Genomic DNA, 19,840 nt, shown 5'->3' with positions numbered 1-19,840 from the left:
TTGCTGTTGTTTAGCTTCCGCTGAGCCGGCCCCAGTCAATGAACTCTGGATGTAATAGAAACAACTACTTGCCTACAGGTTGAGGATTGGAGGTTTGTCCTCTCAATTCTGCTCTCCCTCAGTCACTTGGCAATCCCTGAGCGGAAAACCTCGTCCTACTCCAGGCTCCCTTCCACTATTCAGAAGGAGGCCTCTCCTGGCCCAAGGCTGGGCGTCCCAGCAGGGAACAAACGCTGAGCAGCCCCGAGGGCTTTGGTGGTCCCGCCGTCACCCCGGGCCCCCGCTGTGCTCCAGCAGGCCGCTGCGGGGCGCTGCGGCCCCAGAATAGGAGCCTCGGGCGGGGTGGGACGGGGCGGGGCGGAGGGCCCTGCGCTCTGCGGGCGCGGCGGGCGCGGCGGGCTCGGCCACAGGTAACCTGCGGGAGCCGCGAGCGCGGAGGGGCGTGCGGGCGGCTGGAGGCGGCGGCGCTGGGCTGCGCCGAGGCCCGGGGGGCCGCCCAGCCAGCGGGAGTCGGTCGGATCGTCACCCCTCGCTTCCTACCCTGTAGCGGGCATCGGTTCCTGCGGCGTGAACCTCCGGCGCGGGAGAGAAAGGTGCAGTGCGACCTCGCTGGGTCCCTTGGAGAACCCCCTTAATTCGAGGTTGGGCGCCCCTCACTCCCAGGGCGCCTCTGATCCTGGGAGGACTAGTCCAAGGCTCGGTAGCTGCTGCTGCTCCCTCGGCGCCCTCAGATCGCGGACTCTGGGGAGAGGACCCGGACCCAGCGCGTTGCCCCAGTCCTGAGGCCTCGGGAAAGCCCGGTTAAGCGGATGTCTCCCTGCTCCCCCCTTTTGCTTTGCCTCAGTTGCCTCCTTAGAATATGGCTCTTTGGGCCGGAGGTGGGTGGACAGAGAACTTTCTCTTCTTCGCTCACCCCTCTCCTTTTTCTCCAGTAAGCCCTCGGAGTTTGCAGAAACTGGTGTGTGCAAAGCACGGCTGGGGGCTGGGGGCTAGGGAACAGGTCACCACGTACCTCTTCACCGCGCGGCGGCTGGCCGCTGGAGGAAAGGAGGTCCTCTGCTGTCGCCGTCCCCTGGCCTGCGGACAGGGCTTGGCGTGACCCGGCTGGGCTCCGACGCGCCCACAGCCAGTCCCCTCCCCACCTCATTCCCCCGCCACCTTAGAGGACTGACTGTAAAGGGTGCCGGGAGATGGGGGTCTGTCCCGGGGGGTGGTCGAGACCCCCGCTGAAGTCCCAGCTCTATAGAATTCAGCAAGTGGTATCTCCCGGGAGCCAGGAAGTGACCGTGTTGTCTGTTTGGGTTCAAACATCACTTTACTGACACTTGTCTTGGGGATTTAAGTGCGGTGCTTCAGGTAGCTTTGGGAGGCTGGAAAAGTGAAGTATTATTTGTGACCCATGAAAGAGTGACTTGAATTTTGTCGATCTGGTCAAGATTGTTTTTCCTAAAGAAGGTTCAGGTGCTGGTTAGGAGGTCCACTTTGTCCAGCACCCCCCCCCCCAACACACACACACACAGAAGGAGGAGAAAGAGGTAATGATGATGATGATGATCTGCTTTGGAGTCATGAGATTTAGTCTTGACACCACCAATTCTTAGGTGTGTGTCTTTGGAAACCCACGCCTTTATGCCTTAGTTTCTAGAATTGTAAACTGGAGGTATCATACATAACTTCAAAGTATTGTTGTAGAAATTCAGTTGATGCAAGAAAAATGGTTGGCATAGTGCTCTTGAATGTTAGGCATCTTTTTTGTGAACCTGTTGGATGATGATAATCATGTTAAGATAAGTCTGTTAGCTGGGCGTGGCGGCGGACGCTTATAATCCCAGCGGTTTGGGAGGCTGGAAAGGAGGATCGCAAGTCCAAAGCCAGCCTCAGCAATTTAGCAAGTCCCTGTAGTAAAATAAAAAATATAAAAGAGCTGGGGATGTGGCTCTGTGGTTAAGTGCCTCTGGGTTCAATCCTCGGTACCTTAAAAAATGACATCTGTAAAGTCAATGTAAGTGAAAAAAAGCTTGAGGAATGAAGACCAGCATACATGGGTTCAGGGTCCCTTGGTGTCCTGACACTGAGTGAGGATTTCTCATCCTTAAAATAGCAACAACAACCTTGTTGTTCCTGCTGTCCTAAGTGTGTCTACTATACATGTTTAATTTCCTCTTATCCTTAATATGTGCTTGGCTTGGCTTAGCATATGGTAAATAGACTTTTTTTTAAAAAAAAATTAGGAATATGGGATGCTGATCCATAATGTGTGTGGGGGGGATGGGAAAAATGGAGGAACTTTGATTGGGCAAAGGGGAGGGAGGAGAGGGGAGGTGGTATAGGGGCAGTAAAGATAGTGGAAGGAGATGGACATCATTACCCTAGGTACATGTATGACTGCACATATGGTGCAATGCTACATCCTGTACAATCAGAGAAATGAAAAGTTGTGCTGCAATTGTGTACAATGAATCAAAATGCATTCTGTTGTTATATATACCTAATTAAAATAAATAAATAAATTTTAAAAAATTAGGAATATGCTGGGCATGGTGGTACACGTTTGTAATCCCATTGACTCAGGAGGCTGAGGTAGGAGGATCACGAGTTCAAAGTCAGCCTTAGCAAAACTCAGTGAGATCCTGTTTCTAAATAAAATATAAAATAGGGCTGGGGATGTGGCTCAGTGGTTGAGGGCCTCTGAGTTCAATCCCTGGTACACAAAATAAATAAGGAATACAGATTTTAATTGGATTTTCTACCCTCTGGGTCATAAATGAGGAGGAGAGGGCAGAAGAAGGATGAAGAGGTAGTAAAGAGACCAGCAAACAACTAGTTGCTCAGTGTTGGGGGGAATAAACCAATGTTGGTGAAAAAAAATGCTTATTTGTTAACTCCTTGCTTATTCATGGTGGCACCAAAAATTATCCTTAGTCTCCACTGTAAACCCATCAACTTCTCCAAAGAAACATACTCTAAGTAAAAGTAGTCTGCTTGTGATAGTCTCAAATCAGTAACAAGGCATTCTTGCAACTCCCAAGGCCCTCCCTCCCATGCAGAAGATTCTGGTGCTGTCTCTGTGATACTTAGAGGTACAATTTCAAGATTAACAATAGAACACACCCAGCTACCCATCACCCAGCTGAAGAACTAGAGCATCCCTGGACTCTTGGAGTCTCTGAATGCTCCTCCTTGTGACCTTCCACTCACTTCTCCCTTACTCTCCCAAGGTACCACTGTTCTGGATTTTTTTGTTACAGTTTTCCTTGCCTTTCACATATAATATCTTAAATGAAAAACTCCCTGGAAAGCAAGTTTCCAAATAAGCATTTCCCCCAGTAACCTGGAGCATTCTAAAGTTAAAAGCAGGGTATTCAGAGAAAGATGCAAACCACAGAAAAACTTTAAATCTCCAAGTGCTGTGATGGCCTAGTTCTCCTCATGTAGAGTCAGGATTTCTTTGTCAAGATTTCTCTCCTGTTTTCTTGGCACAGACTCCAAGGGTGTGTTCTGTCTGTGTAGGGGAGGCTCTGTCTCTTCCAGTATAGCTTGGAGGCTGTAATTTTAAAAGCTTTGCTTGAGTCCCTAAGAATGGAAAAACAGTAATTTGTATGCATATGCTTTAGAAGTTTTTGTTTTTGTTTAATATAAATTATCCAGTGGGCATTGTATGAGATTTGAAGGATTAAGTTGACTGAGAATGACCTTATAAAAGGGTTTTAACCCAAATTCTTTTTTCCTGGTTATTATATTTTTGTTAATGGTCTTTGTTTTAAGTTAATTCCTAAGGATCACGATCACACAGCTCTCTTCAGTCTCTCCATGACTTTCCAGTTAAGGCAAACCCTCCCATTTTTGGTTCTTAGTGTCTGAGTAATTTTTTTCACAGTGCCTCTAGGTTGAGGTAGTTAGTGGTGGTAGGTGCAAACAACCAAGTTGTTATACCCTAACCACTTAGATGCTGTTTGAAAAAAATAATACACATGAACATAGAGAAAAATATTTTATATTATTTATAAATAACCACAATAACAGGATGTGCATGCCTGTACTACTCAAATTCTGGGAACAGATTGGACATTGCTACTTTCATTTCCTGTTCCACATTCATTTTTCCACAACACTTACTTTTTGTCACACAACCGTCTTTGCAAAGATATGATGTCATCAAGAGGGCTGCAACACGATTTAATGTAGGAACCCTGAATTAGCTCCAGTGGGTTCAGTGGTTGAACAAGTAGTTCAGTACAGTGTTTCTGTTGAAATTGTCCAATGTCCTAATTTGCCCTACAAATTTGTTACAGTTGCAAAACACCCAGTCAAGGGCTGCAAAATAGTACTCTAACCTGGAAGATGTTAATGCTAAGTGAAATAGCTAGTCAAAAAGGGATAAATACTCTATGATTCTGTTTATAAGAGGCACTCAATCTAGAGTAGTCAAATTCCAGGAAACGGAAGGAATGATGGTTGCCAGGGGTTGGGGGAAAGCACAGAATGGGTAATTTTTGCAACTTCTGTGTGAAACAGTTATTTCAAAATAAAAATTGAAAAAGTAAAAAAAAAAAAATTCTGTTAGTGATGCCCCATTACTGGACTATACCATGTCACTGAGATTAGGGATAATACATGATGACCAGAGAGCGTAATGACATTACTTCCCCTCCCCACCTCCTATTCATCTCTTGTCAAGAAATAGCTAAGTTCCCTATTATTTTCTGTACAAAGCTGAGGTTCAGCTTTAAATATCCCACTAAAATAGAAAATTCTAACCTAGGATTCTTCAGTGGGATCTGCATGCTCTTAGAGCTCCCAGAAATTATGTTTAAGTATTTGCGTGAATGTTCACATGTATGTTTGAGGGAGAAGAAGTTCCAAAGCCTTCATCAGATTCTCAAGTGGTTCTCTGACTCAAAAAAGGCTTTAATAAGCACTGCAAGAAAACTTTGTTTACAGAGTTGTACCCACCCTATAATAGGCTCCTTCACGTAGGCATCTTGGCCCTTTGGGGTTATCTGGTGTATCTTCTCCCAGCTTCCTGAGGCTTTCTTTCTGCTCAAACCTGGAAAAAGCCTAAATAGTTCTTTTTTCTCAGAGCCTCTGGTCAATCACCTGAATTCCAAAAACTGCAGGCCCTATTCTTCAAGGGCCAGAAGTCCCAGATCGAACCATTTTAGGCCTACATTGTGCAGCTGTGGATCTGGGCAAGAGTCAGCCTCACAACTGCTCATCTCTCCCACCCACCTCAGGCTCCAGAAAAATATGAACTAAACAAAATATGTGATGGACACAGCTGTGGAAAACGGGTGAAGCTGGTACTAATGACTGAAGTTGAACATTCTCTCTCTCTCTCTCTCTCTCTCTCTCTCTCTCTCTCTCTCTCTCTTTAATTTTTGTGGTGTTGGGGACTGAGCCCAGGTTCTTCTACAAGTTAGGCAAGTGCTCTACTACTGAGCCACACCTCTGGCCCCTGAAGATAAGTAATTTCTGCCTTGGGGAGGGGAAATTTAATTTTAAGATTGTCTTCTGATTTACACTTTATGTTTCAAATGTATTGTAAGTATATCATATAACACATTCTACCTTGCAAGCCAAGCATTTATATATTATTAGAAAAGATGTCAAATGTCAGTTAGAATTTACTTTATAAATAGGACTTTCCAGTTATTGAGACTGGTTTTTGACTTAACCAATGTAGCAAAAATTGGCAGCTTGCAAGCATTTTCATATATACAATTCCTCAATATTTACATTCATCTTAGAAAGCATTTAATGAGCCTGGAATGGTGGGGCATGACTGTAATTGCAGAGACTAGAAAAGCTGAAGCAGGAGGATCAGAAATTCTAAACCAGCTGTAGCAACTTAGTGAGACCCTGTCTCAAGATAAAAAATTAAATGGACTGGGGATATAGCTTAGTGGGACTCAGGGATACTTTACCACTGAGCGACATCCCCAGACCTTTTTATTTTTTATTTCAATCCTCAGTACTGAAAGAAAAAAAAGAACACACCCTTTAGTGAATCATGATTTATGATTTAACTCTTTCATCAACATGTATATATTCTTTTAAGATAGGTTACCTGCTATAACAAACATTTCCAAATCTCAATGGCTTAATCCATGGAAAGTTTATTACTAACTAGCTCACACAAAATTCAAGTTGGTTATTCCAGGTTGGGTAGCTCTCCTTCATATGACTCAGGGATCAATATTCCTTCCTTCTTTTTATTTTTTTTAAATTAAAAAGTTTTTTAAAAATTGTAGTTGTAGGGCTGGGGATGTGGCTCAGGCGGTAGCGCGCCCGTCTGGCATGCGTGCGGCCCGGGTTCGATCCTCAGCACCACATACCAACAAAGATGTTGTGTCTGCCGAGAACTAGAAAATAAACATTAAAAATTAAAAAAAAAATTGTAGTTGTAGAAGGACAGCATGCCTTTATTTTGTTTATTTTTATCTGATACTAAGGCTTGAACCCAGTGCCTCACTCATGCTAGGCAAGAGCTCTGCCACTGAGCTATAGCCCCAGCCCAGTACGTTACTTCTTGAGATGCCATCATCTTCAACCTGTGGCCTCCAAAGTCACTACAAGGGGAAAGAAAGGATGGAAGCGAAATACTACATTGAATATCTTCAGCTAGTGAAATGCCTCACTTCTGCTCACATCTCACCTTTCAAAACCAGTTGCATGGCCCTACCTAGATTCAAAGAGGTTGGGAAATAGAATCCCTGCCTGGGCAGCTGTTTCTGTGCAAAATCATTTACTTTGGAAGGGAAACAAAACACTTGGTGGATAAGTAACAATCTTTATACAAACAGGGTAGTCTTTTTTATGGATCAAATAATTGCAACTGCCTTCCTATAATTTATTTCCCACTTTTCAAACACATGCATGTGTGCGCACACACACACACACACACACACACTACCTTCATAGTCTAAGTTATGGATGAGACTTTCATGCAGGAAATAATTGTATCATAATTGCTTTAAGAACAAATAAAATTGGGATTAAGCCATTTAGGTTCAAACATTTATTAGGAAATGAAGCATACTTCATTTACTCAGAGTCATCCAACCATGTAGAGAATTGTACATTTGAGAAAGATGGAGCAGAGGAAGATTAGCAAAGAACAAGAATATGCATGTCTTAATGGCTTCATGAATGTTATCATAAAAATTTAAAACTACTTCAAGTTGCTGGCAGAGGCTAGTGTGAAACTTTTTTCCCCTTTAAAAAAAATTCTTGCCATGGAATGTATTACATAACCATAAAATGTGTCATTTTTACTTGTTAGCTCTTATAGGAAGCTAAAATTGTAAATTCTGGACCTGATTTGCTTGGAGCAAATTTGAACCTATGAGGGTGCCATTTGGCAATATCCAGCATCTGACAGCTACAAATGGGACATATTTGGGATTAAAAGAAGATCCCAATACCCAGTCATGGAGAAACTTTAGTGATGTACACAAATTATAATAATGTTTCATTTATCCATTAATAGTTAGGATTTGGCTGTTCTACCAAAAAAAAAAAAGTCCAGATAATTTTTAAAATTTACTTTAAAAATTTTTTTTTAAAGATGGGGTTTCCACTGTGTTGCCCATACTAACTTGGAACTCCTGGGCTCAAGTAGTTGCCTCAGCCTCCTGAGCAGCAGGGACTATATGCACTGTGCCCAGGAAATCCTAAGTTTTAAAAATTGTTATATTTCATGGTGTCCATGCATGTGTAGGGAAGGAAAAAGTAATTTTCCTTCTACTCTTGTGAATTCTCAGCTGGGAGCCCTGTAACAAAAGACAAATTAACAAGAAAAAAAGAGAAGTTTATTTAAAATGTATATTTCATATATCAATGGGCGAAAATTCAGAGAAAGAGTAACTCTCAAAATGAGGATTTATGGAGCTGGGGTGGGGCTCAGTGGTAATGCACTTGCCTGGCATGAGTGAGGCACTGGGTTTGATTCTTAGCACTAAATATAAATAAATAAAATAAAGGTCTATCAACAACTAAAAAAAATTTTTTTTAAAATGGGTGTTTAGAGCCAGATGTGGTGGCACATACCTATAATCCCAGTTTATATTTTTACTTTGGAAGGGAAACAAGGTTGAGCCAGGAGGATTGCAAATTCCAGGCCAGTTTCAACAATTTAGTAAGAACTTGACTCAAAATAAAAATTAAAAGGGATGGGAATATAGAGCCAAAAAAAAAAAAAAAAAAGAAAAGAAAAAAGAAAGAAAGAAAGAGAAAGAGAGAAAAGGGGCAGGAGTTAGAACTTTGGCTTTTATGGCATCTTCAAGAAAGAACTAATAAATTTTTAGAGAAGTGTCAGGACAAAGAAAAAGGACCTCAAGTCTTTAGGGGCCGTAAACTGTTGGAAGGCAAATGTATGGAAAGATATGGTAGATAAAGGCTACTTAATACAGTTTGTTATATAGAGTCCTCTGGTGTCACCCCAAGCTTGTAAGAATCTAATCAAAGATTCTTCCTGGTATAGAGGGCAGGAAGGACATCTCTGTAAATTTATGGCCTACTTTTAAGCTAATAGGGAGAGGATGGAGAGCTTTTTCTTTTGTCTAAATCTTTCAGTTACCTTCAATTTAAATAATCCTTGGCCAGGTATGGTGTTTCATACCTGTGATCTCAGAGACTCAGGAGGCTGAGGCAGGAGAATTGCAAGTTCTAGACCAGGTTCAGGAACTTAGTAAGGCCCTAAGCCACTTAGCGAGATTCTGTCTCAAAATAAGTGTTTGTATATATATATATATATAAATTCGTAGCCAAAGTGGCATATTTTGGGGTGGCATATTCTGTTACCCTTCACTGGAATTAAAGATATGCTTGACCAGGGAGCTGGGAATGTAGTAAGAGCATTAGCCTAACATGCATAAAACTCTGGTTATATCTCCAGCAGGATACAACAGGGGTCAGGGATTGGGGAGATACATTAGATCAATGGTCAGCAAATTATAGTCATGGGCCAAATCCAGTTCACTGTCTGTTTCATAAATAAAGTTTTATTGGAACACAGCCATACTTATTCCTTTACATACTGTCTAAAGCTGCTTTTACACTAATGACAGAGCTGAGTAGCAGAAATAGATACCACATGGTTCATAAGTCTAAATATATTTACTCTCTGTTTTTTGTTTTGTTTATGATACTGAGGACTGAACTCAGGAGTGCTTTATCACCAAGCTACTTCCCCAGCCCTTTTTATTTTTTATTTTGTGACAGGGTCTCACTAAATTGATGAGGCTGGCCTCAAACTGTGATCCTGTGGCCTCAGCCCCCCCTAGTGACTGAGATTACAGGCATGTGTCAGCATGCCCAGCTACTATCTGTTATTTTTTTTTCAGTTGTAGTTGGACACAATACCTTTATTTTATATATTTATTTTTTTGTGGTACCAGTGCCTCTCACGTGCTAAGCTAGCACTCTACCATTGAGCCACAACCCCAGCTCTACTATCTGTTAATTAACAGGAAAATCTTTGCTGACCCCTTCACAAGGACTATGAAAGTAACTATGCTCCTAGTTTGAACCTACTTAATCTCTCTAGCGCACTGTTATCTCACTAGAGTAGCAGGGATAATAAAATCTACCTGATGAAGTAGTTAAAGTGATTTTATTTAATTTTTTCCACATTTTTAATTGGTGCATTATAGTTGTACATAATGGTGGGATTTGTCATTACTTATTTGTACATATGCACAATATAATAATATACATTGACCCATATCACTCTCCTGCACTTTCCTCCTCTCTCCCCTCCTCCCACCTCCTTATCTCCCTTTGCTTTTCATGAAATCCCTGTCCCTTCCTTTTTTTCCTCTCTCACTAGCTTCCACATATGAGAGAAAATGCATTATCCTTGATCTTCTGAGTTTGGCTTTAAAATAAAGCAATTTTAGAGTTAAATAAAATGAACTTGAACAAGTTACTTAATTTAACTTTCCGTTAGCTTTCTATCTTCCATTTAGCTTCCTTATACCAATACTTTCCAAACTTATCATGTGGAAGAGTCACTTGGGGGTCTATTAAAATTCAAGGATTCTTAGCCACACTCCCTAGATTTCTGACTGAGTAGGTCTGGTAAGGTACACATATAACAAGCACCCCAGTTTCTGAGGTAGGTGGCCTGTGGTCCACACTTAAATTACTCAAACCCTTGCAGCAACTTGTATTTTGTGCCCTAAAAATAGTTTGGCAGCTCTAGATATGCTTCTTGTCTCAACCAGCGTCAAAACTGTGCCTACTTGATAGGAGAGCTTGGAACCAAGAGGGGAAAGCCCCTCTTGGTGTTAATCATCAGCATTCCGAGTGGAGCAGGGGCAAATCCTATAAATCAGCTGCCTGAGCTCTCCCAGAGACAGCTGCTGCTTTGCTTCCTAACAGAAATAGCAATAGGAAAATCGGCACCAGGGCTTTAGCCAATGTGAGTGGTTTACAATGGAGCTCAAAATGCCTCTTGATGCTAAAAGCTAATAAGTGAAAACTAAAATTAGCACCGTGACCTTGGGTTGGCCAGCTCTTTTTAAAATCAAGGAAAGAGTTAATTGCAGGCCAGGTGTGGTGGTGCACGCCTATAATCCCAGGGACTAGGGAGGCTGAGGCAGGAGGATCACGAGTTCAAAGCCAGCCTCAGCAAAAGTGAGGTGCTAAGCAACTCAGTGAGATTCTGTCTCTGAATAAAATACAAAATGGGGCTGGGGATGTGGCTCAGTGGTCAAGTGCCCCTGAGTTTAATCCCTGGTACAGCCTCCCTCCCATAGCTACCCAAAGTGACTACAGGCAGTGCTTGCTTTGGATCATACTGAGTTTGGCTTTAAAATAAAGCAATTTTAGAGCTAAATAAAATGAACTTGAACAAGTTACTTAATTTGTCTTCCCATTAGCTTTCTATCATGTAATGAAGGAGTTACAACTAATTAAAAGAGTTAATGGCAGAAGGAGTTGTGATGAGTGGTGGAACTGAAGTCCTGGTACTTAATAGGCACTTTAAGAATGGATGTTTGGGCTGGGGATGTGGCTCAAGCGGTAGCGCGCTCGCCTGGCATGCGTGCGGCCCGGGTTCGATCCTCAGCACCACATACCAACAAAGATGTTGTGTCCGCCGAGAACTAAAAAAAAAAAAAATATATTAAAAAAAAAATTCTAAAAAAAAAAAAAAAAGAATGGATGTTTGGTGGGGGTGCTGGGGTTGCATACTTGTAATTCCAGTGGCTGGGGAGGTTGAGTCAGGAGGATCACAAGTTCAAGCCATGCTCAGAACTTAGTGAGGCCCTAAGCAACTTAGCAATACCCTGCCTCAGAATAAAAAAATTAAAAGGGGTTGGGATGTGGCTTAGTGGTTAAGAGCCCTTGGGTTCAATCCTCAGTAACCATCCCCTCCCCCCAAAATATTGCTTGTTTTATTGTTTGTAATGTCTTAGTTTCCACAAGGTATTATTCTGGGGTTACATGATACCGAGTGAATGACTTGCTCACTGAACCTTTGTTTTGCTCCACATATTGTTCACAATCTTGAGGAAGAGCTGCAAAACCAGTAATGAATAACAGCAAAATCCTCTGGTGCATGTTGAGTTTTTATACCATGTGGAGAAAAGTTATTTATCAAAGTAAAATAACATCTCAAACCCAAAACAAAACAAAACAACACCAAATAAATAAATAAATAAATAAAACTAGACGAATCAAGAACCTCACACCTTCAATACTTTATATGATTGATGTTATGTTCCTGCTGTTCAGAAGCACTGTTTTAAATGAGGATCAGAGTTGGGGTGAAGGTCAGAGATAGCGTGCTTGCCTAGCATGCTCAAGTTCTTGGGTTCTGTCCTCAGCATGGCAAAAGACAAAAACAGCTGAGGATTAGTTTCTTTAAACCACTTTGCATCTTTGCTATTCTGCTGAAATAAAACCAGGATGTTTAGTTGGCATAAGCCAGGGCATTCTGAACTTTGAAGTATAATAAAACACTTTATCATCTAATGAAGGACTTACAGCTAATTAAATACCTTCCTGTTGGGAGACACATGGGGAGATTGATTTCAAAAGCCCTTGCGAATAGGGATCTAAAAAATTCTATAAAATATTATTAAAATATTCTTTTAATAATGATCATTTCCACTCCCTCCAAAATGTGTGGCAGATCTAATTTCTCTCTAGAGTTCAGATTCCACCCCCACCTGCTGCCTTTCTATTACTAAATCCTGAAGAAAAGACCATTTTGTATCTTTATTTATTTATTTATTGAACCAAAGTGTCCTTTGGTTCAATAAATAAATACACTACACTACATCCCCAGCCCTCTTTTTTAAAATATATTTTTTTTCTAGTTGTCAGTGGACCTTTATTTTATTTATTTACATGCAATGCTGAGGATTGAACCCAGTGTCTCACACATGATAGGTAAGCACTCTACTACTAAACCACAACCCAGCATCCCCAGCCATTTTAATTTTTCTTTTTAAGCCAGTGTCTCACTAAGTTGCGGAGGCTGGCCTCAAACTTGCCATCCTCCTGCCTCAGCCACCTGAGTAGCTAGGATTAGCCACTGTTCCTGGCTATGTATCTTTAAAATCTGATTATTATTTTGAAATGCTAGAACCCAATTGTCTTAGCGTTCAGGACATCTCTGTCTTTTTAAATCATAAATTGAAAAATTTATATTCTTCCTTTGGTAAAAAATCAAAAACACTAACACTGTACTTATAATTTACTGATTGTGTTAGTAGTGATCATATTTTTGTGTCTATAAAGATAGAACATAAAATATTGTATCCAATTTTGCCTCCAGACTTCTTTGCAGATTTTTATTACATCCTCCTCCTCCTACCTTTTTGAAAGTCCCTTAATGTCAGGGACATTTACTTTAAGAGCAAGAGAATAAATCTTAAGAGACATTTAGTGTATGTTCTGAATTTACGCCAACTAAATTGGATGGAAGTTGATATCCCAGTTACATAAGGTATACTTCTCATTAGTGTTAATGAAAAATGTGTTCACAGTGAAAACATATTCGCCAGACCGGAACAAATAGAAGCCATGGGATACCTGATGGATTTGTACTAAAAAAGCAACATCAGAGGCTATGGGGGTATTTAAGAGAAGAGATAATGTTATTTATAATACTTGATCTAGAAGGAAAGGCCAAGTATTGATTATAAACTGCTCATATCATACATCCACAGCAGAGTTGCCTGAGCCCCAGAGAATAAATGATGTTCATTAAGGCTGAGTGTGTTGTACTGGCACCAGGAAGGAAAACTGTCTCATTCTTCTGGATTGAGCCTAATCCTTCCACCTGAAAAATACTTAAAAAAATTTTTTTTTTTTTAGGTCGTTGACTCACTCTCCACCTCCTTATTTATTTATTTATTTATTTATTTTTCCTTTGTGGTTAGCATTAAGGAATGCATCTGAAAACACCTCCACATTCATACCTGGCTGAATTACCTTGCTTGGAAATGGACAATAAAGGTGCCCTTTACGGGAAGTCTGTTTCATGAAAGACTGGAAGACTTTAGAGAGAGGAGAGCAGCTTGGCTGCCCACGCAGGACCTGGGTTCTGGTTTCATGTCTGACAGCAGCCTTTGTACCCTCTGCCAATATCTTTCCAACTTCTGTGGCTAGGCTTTTCTTTTTTCTTAGAAAGGTAACTAGTGGAATGATTTTTCAGACTGGTTCTCATTGACTACTCCCTTGCTCCCATGGATTTAAGTCACAGTGACATTGTTTTGGCTTAACAAATTACTGAAAGGCAAATACCCTTGTAACCCACACTCTGGTCAGGAAGTAGAACTTAGCCAGTTACCCCAGAAGCCTCTCCTATGTCCAATCCCTTCATAACTTCTTCTCAGCCACCCAAAGTGACTACAGGCAGTGCTTGCTTTGGATGATATTGGGGGTACTGTAAAAAGGATGGTGTATGCTAAAACCCTAAGAGCTGCTTCAGTACCAGTGAGGAACATTGCTCTTCTTCTGGGATCATTGCTTTTCTTCAAAGAGTAGTTTGAACAGTGCTTGGCTTCTTTTTTCTTACCATATAACTTATAACACACAACAAGCATCTTTGGTATGGCTTCATGAATTTTCACACTCCCTTGGAAGTTTGAATCCATCTCTAACATTTTATCCTTTGTGTTTTCAGTGTTGTGAAGTATTTGCAAGGGTTCCTTCAATGAATTTTTGCTGATGTCATTTCTTCATTTTAAAAATCTCCACCATTTTCCTCATGTGCATGGGTCAATCCTCTTCATTAAGTTCCTCAGGGTGCACATCTAGGGTCTTCCACTGGTGGTGGTACCAACATTCCCAGGGCCAGTGGTTTCTTCTCTTTACTTTCCATTCACGTTTCACTTCCAGTGCTATTCTTTTGCATTTCTTGGCTGTACTTTCATCAGTGTTGACCAATTTCCCCTTTTTATTATTCATTTTTGTAAAATGTTACGTGGGTTTATCCTTGGAAGACTAGGAGGCAACGGGAATCCATGGTTTGCTGTTGAACTGAGAGCAGGTGAGGAGTGACCCATCATGAGCAGCTTTGAAAGGAGTGACATGATTGGCCCCTGATGGTGATGCACATCTATTAATTACATGATCTGTAGCCTGAAGAGTTGTTAGTGAAGTCTGTGCTTCATGAATTTTTTCAAAGTTAATATGCTATAAAATTTGTGGAAGTCAACTGAATTGTGGAACTGAATTTGTGCATATTGGAAGCATGTCAAGCTAAGACTTCCTGTATGATTCTTGGTGTGAGTCTAGTGCTGGGGATCAAACCCAAGGGATCATGTGTGCCAGGCTAGTGCTCTACCACTGATTTACACCCCCAACCCTGCCTGCATTTTTAGGCACTACAGTGTTATTTCTTCAAATGTTTTTGTTATGTCTCTTAAGATTTTTTAAAAAAAAATTTTGGGGTTTACCCTCTATATTAGTTTGCTAACTACATCCTGGATGGCTTAAATAACAGAAATGTATGTTCTCACAGTTCTGGAGACTAGAAGTTCAAGATCAAGGTGTCAGCAGGAGTGGTTTCTTCCGAGGCCTCTCTCCTTGGCTTGCAGATGGCTACCCTCTGGCCGTATACTCACATGGTCTTTGCTCAGTGCAGCCCCTCCATGGTGTCTCTGTCTGTCTGTCCTAATCTGACCAGTTAGACTGGATAAAAGCCCACTCTATGGCCTCATTTTAACACCCCCCCCCCCCGGGTTGGGAATGAAATGAACTCCAGGAGCTCATGCTTGCTGAGAGTGCTTGTTACCACTGAGCCACACGCCCCCCTCCAAGATTTAAATTTTAAAAATGTATATATTTTTTTAGTTGTAGATGGATACAATATCTTTATTTATTTATTTTTATGTGGTGCTGAGGATGGAACCCAGTGCCTAGCATAATCGAGGCAAACACTCTACTACTGAGCTACAGCCCCAGCCCAAGATTTTTTTTTTTTTTTTAGCAGTCTTCATTCGCTTATAACTCAGTATCATTTGTTCAACAAAGATATTTTGGGTTCATTCATAAAGAAAAATTAGGACCATTATTAAAACATCCTAAGAGCATAAATGCGCTTGGCTCATGCATTGGCACGGGTTTGTAATCCCAGCGACTGGGGAGGCTGAGGCAGGAGGATTTCAAGTTCAAAACTAACTTCAGCAATTTAATGAGGACCTAAGCAACTCAGCTGAGACCCTGTCTCAAATTAAGAAAGGGTTGGGGATGTAGTTCAGTAGTAAAGCACCCCTGGGTTCAATCCCCAGTACCAAAAAAAAAAAAAAAAATGTACTAACACTCTCATACATTGTAATTCATTTGAACTTCACAGGCTGCAGAACTGAGTGCAACATTCCTTCCAGACTCTTGTGTACAGTGTATAGGAAATGATGGTTTTGAACCGTTACACCCTGCAAGTTTGTCTAATAGAGTGAATAGTTGTCATGCTGAGTTTCATGCAATTCATATTGTATAAATATAACTAAAAATAAATGTATGTTCTCCCTCACTCCCCAGGCTTATTAGAAGTGACCAGTGCTAGTTTTTAAAATAAAGTGAAGGAGGTTTGCAATGTTTGTGTTCTTTGGGGGCCAGGCTGTTGTGCAGAGTTAAGGTTATTGAAACTTATTTGTGACAGAGATGGGTGAATAGTAAACTTTTTTCCTGAATGAAATACAAGCTCCTTGTTGGCTTTTATCTGCTTAGAAACAAAGACATCTCTGTGCAGCAGAATAGAGAGAGTAAAGTGACTTACCTGGTAAGGGCTAAAGAGCACAGATAATTCTAATCCATGTAGGATGTAGAATCACAGTGACTTAGTATGAAAACTAGATTGCTTATGAAATACCGGTACCTCCTAAGTCTGAGTGGGGTTCACATGTCTATGTTCTGTCTTTCATATTTATTGTGTAGTGTTTCATTTTATAGACAGAACACAATCTCTTGAAGACAGTAAAAAATTATCCGAGAGCTGGGCCTAGTGACACACACCTGTAATCCCAGTGGCTCGGGAGGCTGAGGCAAGAGGATTGCAAGTTCAAAGCTAGCCTCAGCAATTTATTAAGACCCTAGGTAACTTAGTGAGACCCTATCTCAAATTAAAAAAATAAAGTTAAAGGGGCTAGAGATATGGCTCAGTCATTAAATGCCCCTGGTTTAATCCCTAGAACCTCAAAAGAAAACAGAAAAAGAAAAAAATTAGGAAATTCCTATAACCAACTTTCTTTTTAATAAAATCTATTAAATTATTGAATTTATTTGCTTATTTTGAAGAAATATTTAAAACATAGAAAAGTACATGTTCATTCTTGCATAAGGATCACCAAGATGAATTTTCAGTTTTCAATATCTTCCTTATAGGGACTCGATTTCCAGGCTTCACAAAATATTATGCTCTACACATGGGAAACAGTACCAGAAAACTGAACAACATCAATCCCTTCCAAGACTAGATTATTTATAGCTGTAGCTCCTAACTTGATTTCAGTGCTTTGTAAACTCACCAGAATCTGCTATTTAACATCAGCAATTAACTGAGTCATTTACTTCTAGGAAAATCTGGGTCTTTTGGTGTCACTGGATATTTTTTTCACATCTTCCAGTGGTTATAAGGATATATGCTGTCAAACCCATTTCAGAGTGAGGAAAACGAGAAAAGGAAAGGACTGTTTCCTCCTCCTCCTCCTCCTCCTCCTCCTCCTCCTCCTCCTCCTCCTCCTCCTTGTTTTAATGTTCTTACTGTTGCTTTATATATAATAGTGGAATTCATTATGAGATATTCATGTGTGCACATAATTTGTTCAATTTCATTCCCCACTACTTCCCTTTTCCCTTCTCTTCTTTACCTCTTTTTTTTTTTTTGGTATTGAGACTTGAACCTAGGGGTGCACTATCCCTGATTTACATCCCAAGCCCTTTTATTTTTTATTTAAAAAAAAAATTTTTTTTTGTATTGAGAATTGAATGCAGGGGTGTTTTACCATAGAGCTACATCACCAGTTCTTTTTATTTTTTATTTTAAGGTAGGGTCTTGCTGAGTTGCTGAGAGTTTCACTAAGTTGCCGAGGATGACCTCAGTCTTGTGATCCTCCTGCCTCAGCTTCTCTAGCCATGAAGATTACAGGTATGCACCACTGCGCCTGGCTTGACAGTTTTTTGGTTTTTTTTTTTTTTTTTTTTTTTGGTACTGGGGAGTGAATCTAGGGCCACTTAACCACTGAGCCACATTCCCAACCCTTTTTTGTATTTTAATTAGAGACAGGGTCTCACCATGCCCAGCAACAGTTACATTTTTTATTTCATTATGAATGTTATTTATTATTTGTTTTTGGAGTTATATGTATTTATATCTTAAATCTTCCTCTTATTATTTTTAATAATTTTTGTACTTTGATAATTTTATAAGCACATTTTTTCTATTATCTGAATATTATTTATTTTTGCAGTACTGGAGATTGAACCCAGGGATGTTCCACCATTGAACTTCACCTCTAGCCCTCTCTCTCTTTCTTTCTTTCTTTTTTTTTTTTTTTAAGATTATATAGGAACTTTATTATAGCCCTCTCTATTTCTTATTTTGTGTTTTCTTCTTTTTTTAGGTACTGAATTTCAATGTATATCTCAAACACATTTGAGTTTCTTTACTAAGATTTAGTATTCCTGATAGTATTTAAAATTTCATCAGTTATTATATAGATAGAACAAGCACATTATTTGTTATTGATAATCTCAGAGAACAGGAAGGATTATTTTAGATACAAGTAATAAAAAGTCAGTATCTTAAGTGTGTCATTACCTAATGGTAAAGGTTTTTACAAAGTTTGATTACTCTGAAAAATATTGAGGAGTAAAAACAATAATTTAGTACATAAAAACATAACAAAGTCACATGTTTTTAAAATACTGATATTAGAAGGAAAGGAATACATCTACAAAACATATGCATTAAAATAGGATTTTAAATAGGATATCTGGTTAATTTTTATTCTTTTTAAAATTAGAGCTTTATAGTTATACATAATAGTTGGATTCATCCCAATAAACTCATACATGCATGGAACTCAGTTGGGTTCATGATTTCCCTTTTTCCCTCCAGTCCTCCCTCCATTCCTTTCTCTATTCTACCAGACTTCCTTTTGCTCATCTATTTATTTATATCTGATTGGTTCTTTTTACCTATTTATAAAGGTGAGGTTCCCTGTGGTATATTTATATATGCACACAACAGGATTTTTAAAAAATTCATTCTGCATTGCCTGCCCTTTCCCATCCTTCCATTCTGTCTCTCGATCTCCTTCTTCATTATCAATCTTCCCTTTATCTTTATGATATCCTATTCTATCCTTCCCTCCCCCCTTTCCTTTATTTTACTGTAGCTTCTGCATATGAGAGAAAACATTTGACCTTTGAGTTTCAGAGTTTGGGTCGTTTCACTTAGCATATTCTCCATTTCCATCCATTTACTGGTAAATGCCATAATTTCATTCTTTTTTTATGTCTGAATAGAACACCATATATATATATATGCACATATGTATCATACATGCATATACATATATACATAAGTGCATACATACATATATGTATGTCTCTCTGTGTGTGTATATATATATGTAAATAAAACAGAGTTCTATTCAGCCATAAAAAAAGAATGAAATTATGGCATTTACCAGTAAATGGATGGAAATGGAGAATATGCTAAGTGAAATGATCCAAACACACATTCTCTCTCATATATAAAATTTTATATATATATTTCTCACAAAATCCATCCTTCCTTTTTTTCTTTGTTTTGGCACTGAGGGTTTAACCCAAGGGTGGTTAACCACTGAGACACATCGCCAGCTCTTTTTATATTTTATTTTGAGATGAGGTCTCATTAAATTGCTGAGGCTAGCTTTGAACTTGTGATTTTCTTGCTTCAGCCTCCCAAGCTGCTGGGATTAGAGGTGTGTGCCACTGCGTGTAGATATACCACAATTTCTTAATCTATGCATCTATTGATGGGTGTCTGGGGTTGAATACATAATTACAAAATTGTGAATTGTGCTGCCATAAACATTGAGGTGGCTGTATTGCTGTAGTATGCTTATTTTAGCTCTTTTTAGGAAAATACCAAGGAGTGGGATAGCTTGGTCATATGGGGTGCCATCCCTAGTTTTCTGAGGAATCTCCATAATGCTTTCCAGAGTGGTTGTACTAGTCTTCAACACCAACAGTATACCAGTGAACCTTTCTCCTCATAGCTTTTCTAGCATTTATTATTGTTTGTATTCTTGATCATTGCCATTCTGAGTGGAGTGAGATGAAATCTTAATGTAGTTTTGATTTGTATTTTCCTGATTGCTAGAGATGTTGA

General features: G+C 39.8%; 1 protein-coding gene across 1 annotated transcript in view; it reads left to right on the top strand.

Moving 5' to 3' along the window:
* Positions 1-547: 547 nt before the first annotated feature.
* Ankrd6 (ankyrin repeat domain 6) overlaps positions 548-19,840 on the top strand; it is a 180,710-nt gene continuing 161,417 nt past the window's right edge. The window contains exon 1 of the mRNA XM_026410983.2: positions 548-593. The gene's annotated coding sequence lies outside the window, so the exon portion shown is untranslated. The remainder of the gene's footprint in view (positions 594-19,840) is intronic.

Source organism: Urocitellus parryii, chromosome 8, assembly GCF_045843805.1.
Source record: "Urocitellus parryii isolate mUroPar1 chromosome 8, mUroPar1.hap1, whole genome shotgun sequence".
NCBI lineage: Eukaryota > Metazoa > Chordata > Mammalia > Rodentia > Sciuridae > Urocitellus > Urocitellus parryii.
The sequence above is the reverse complement of the archived record's forward strand: the minus strand, read 5'-3'. Positions and strand labels throughout refer to the sequence as shown.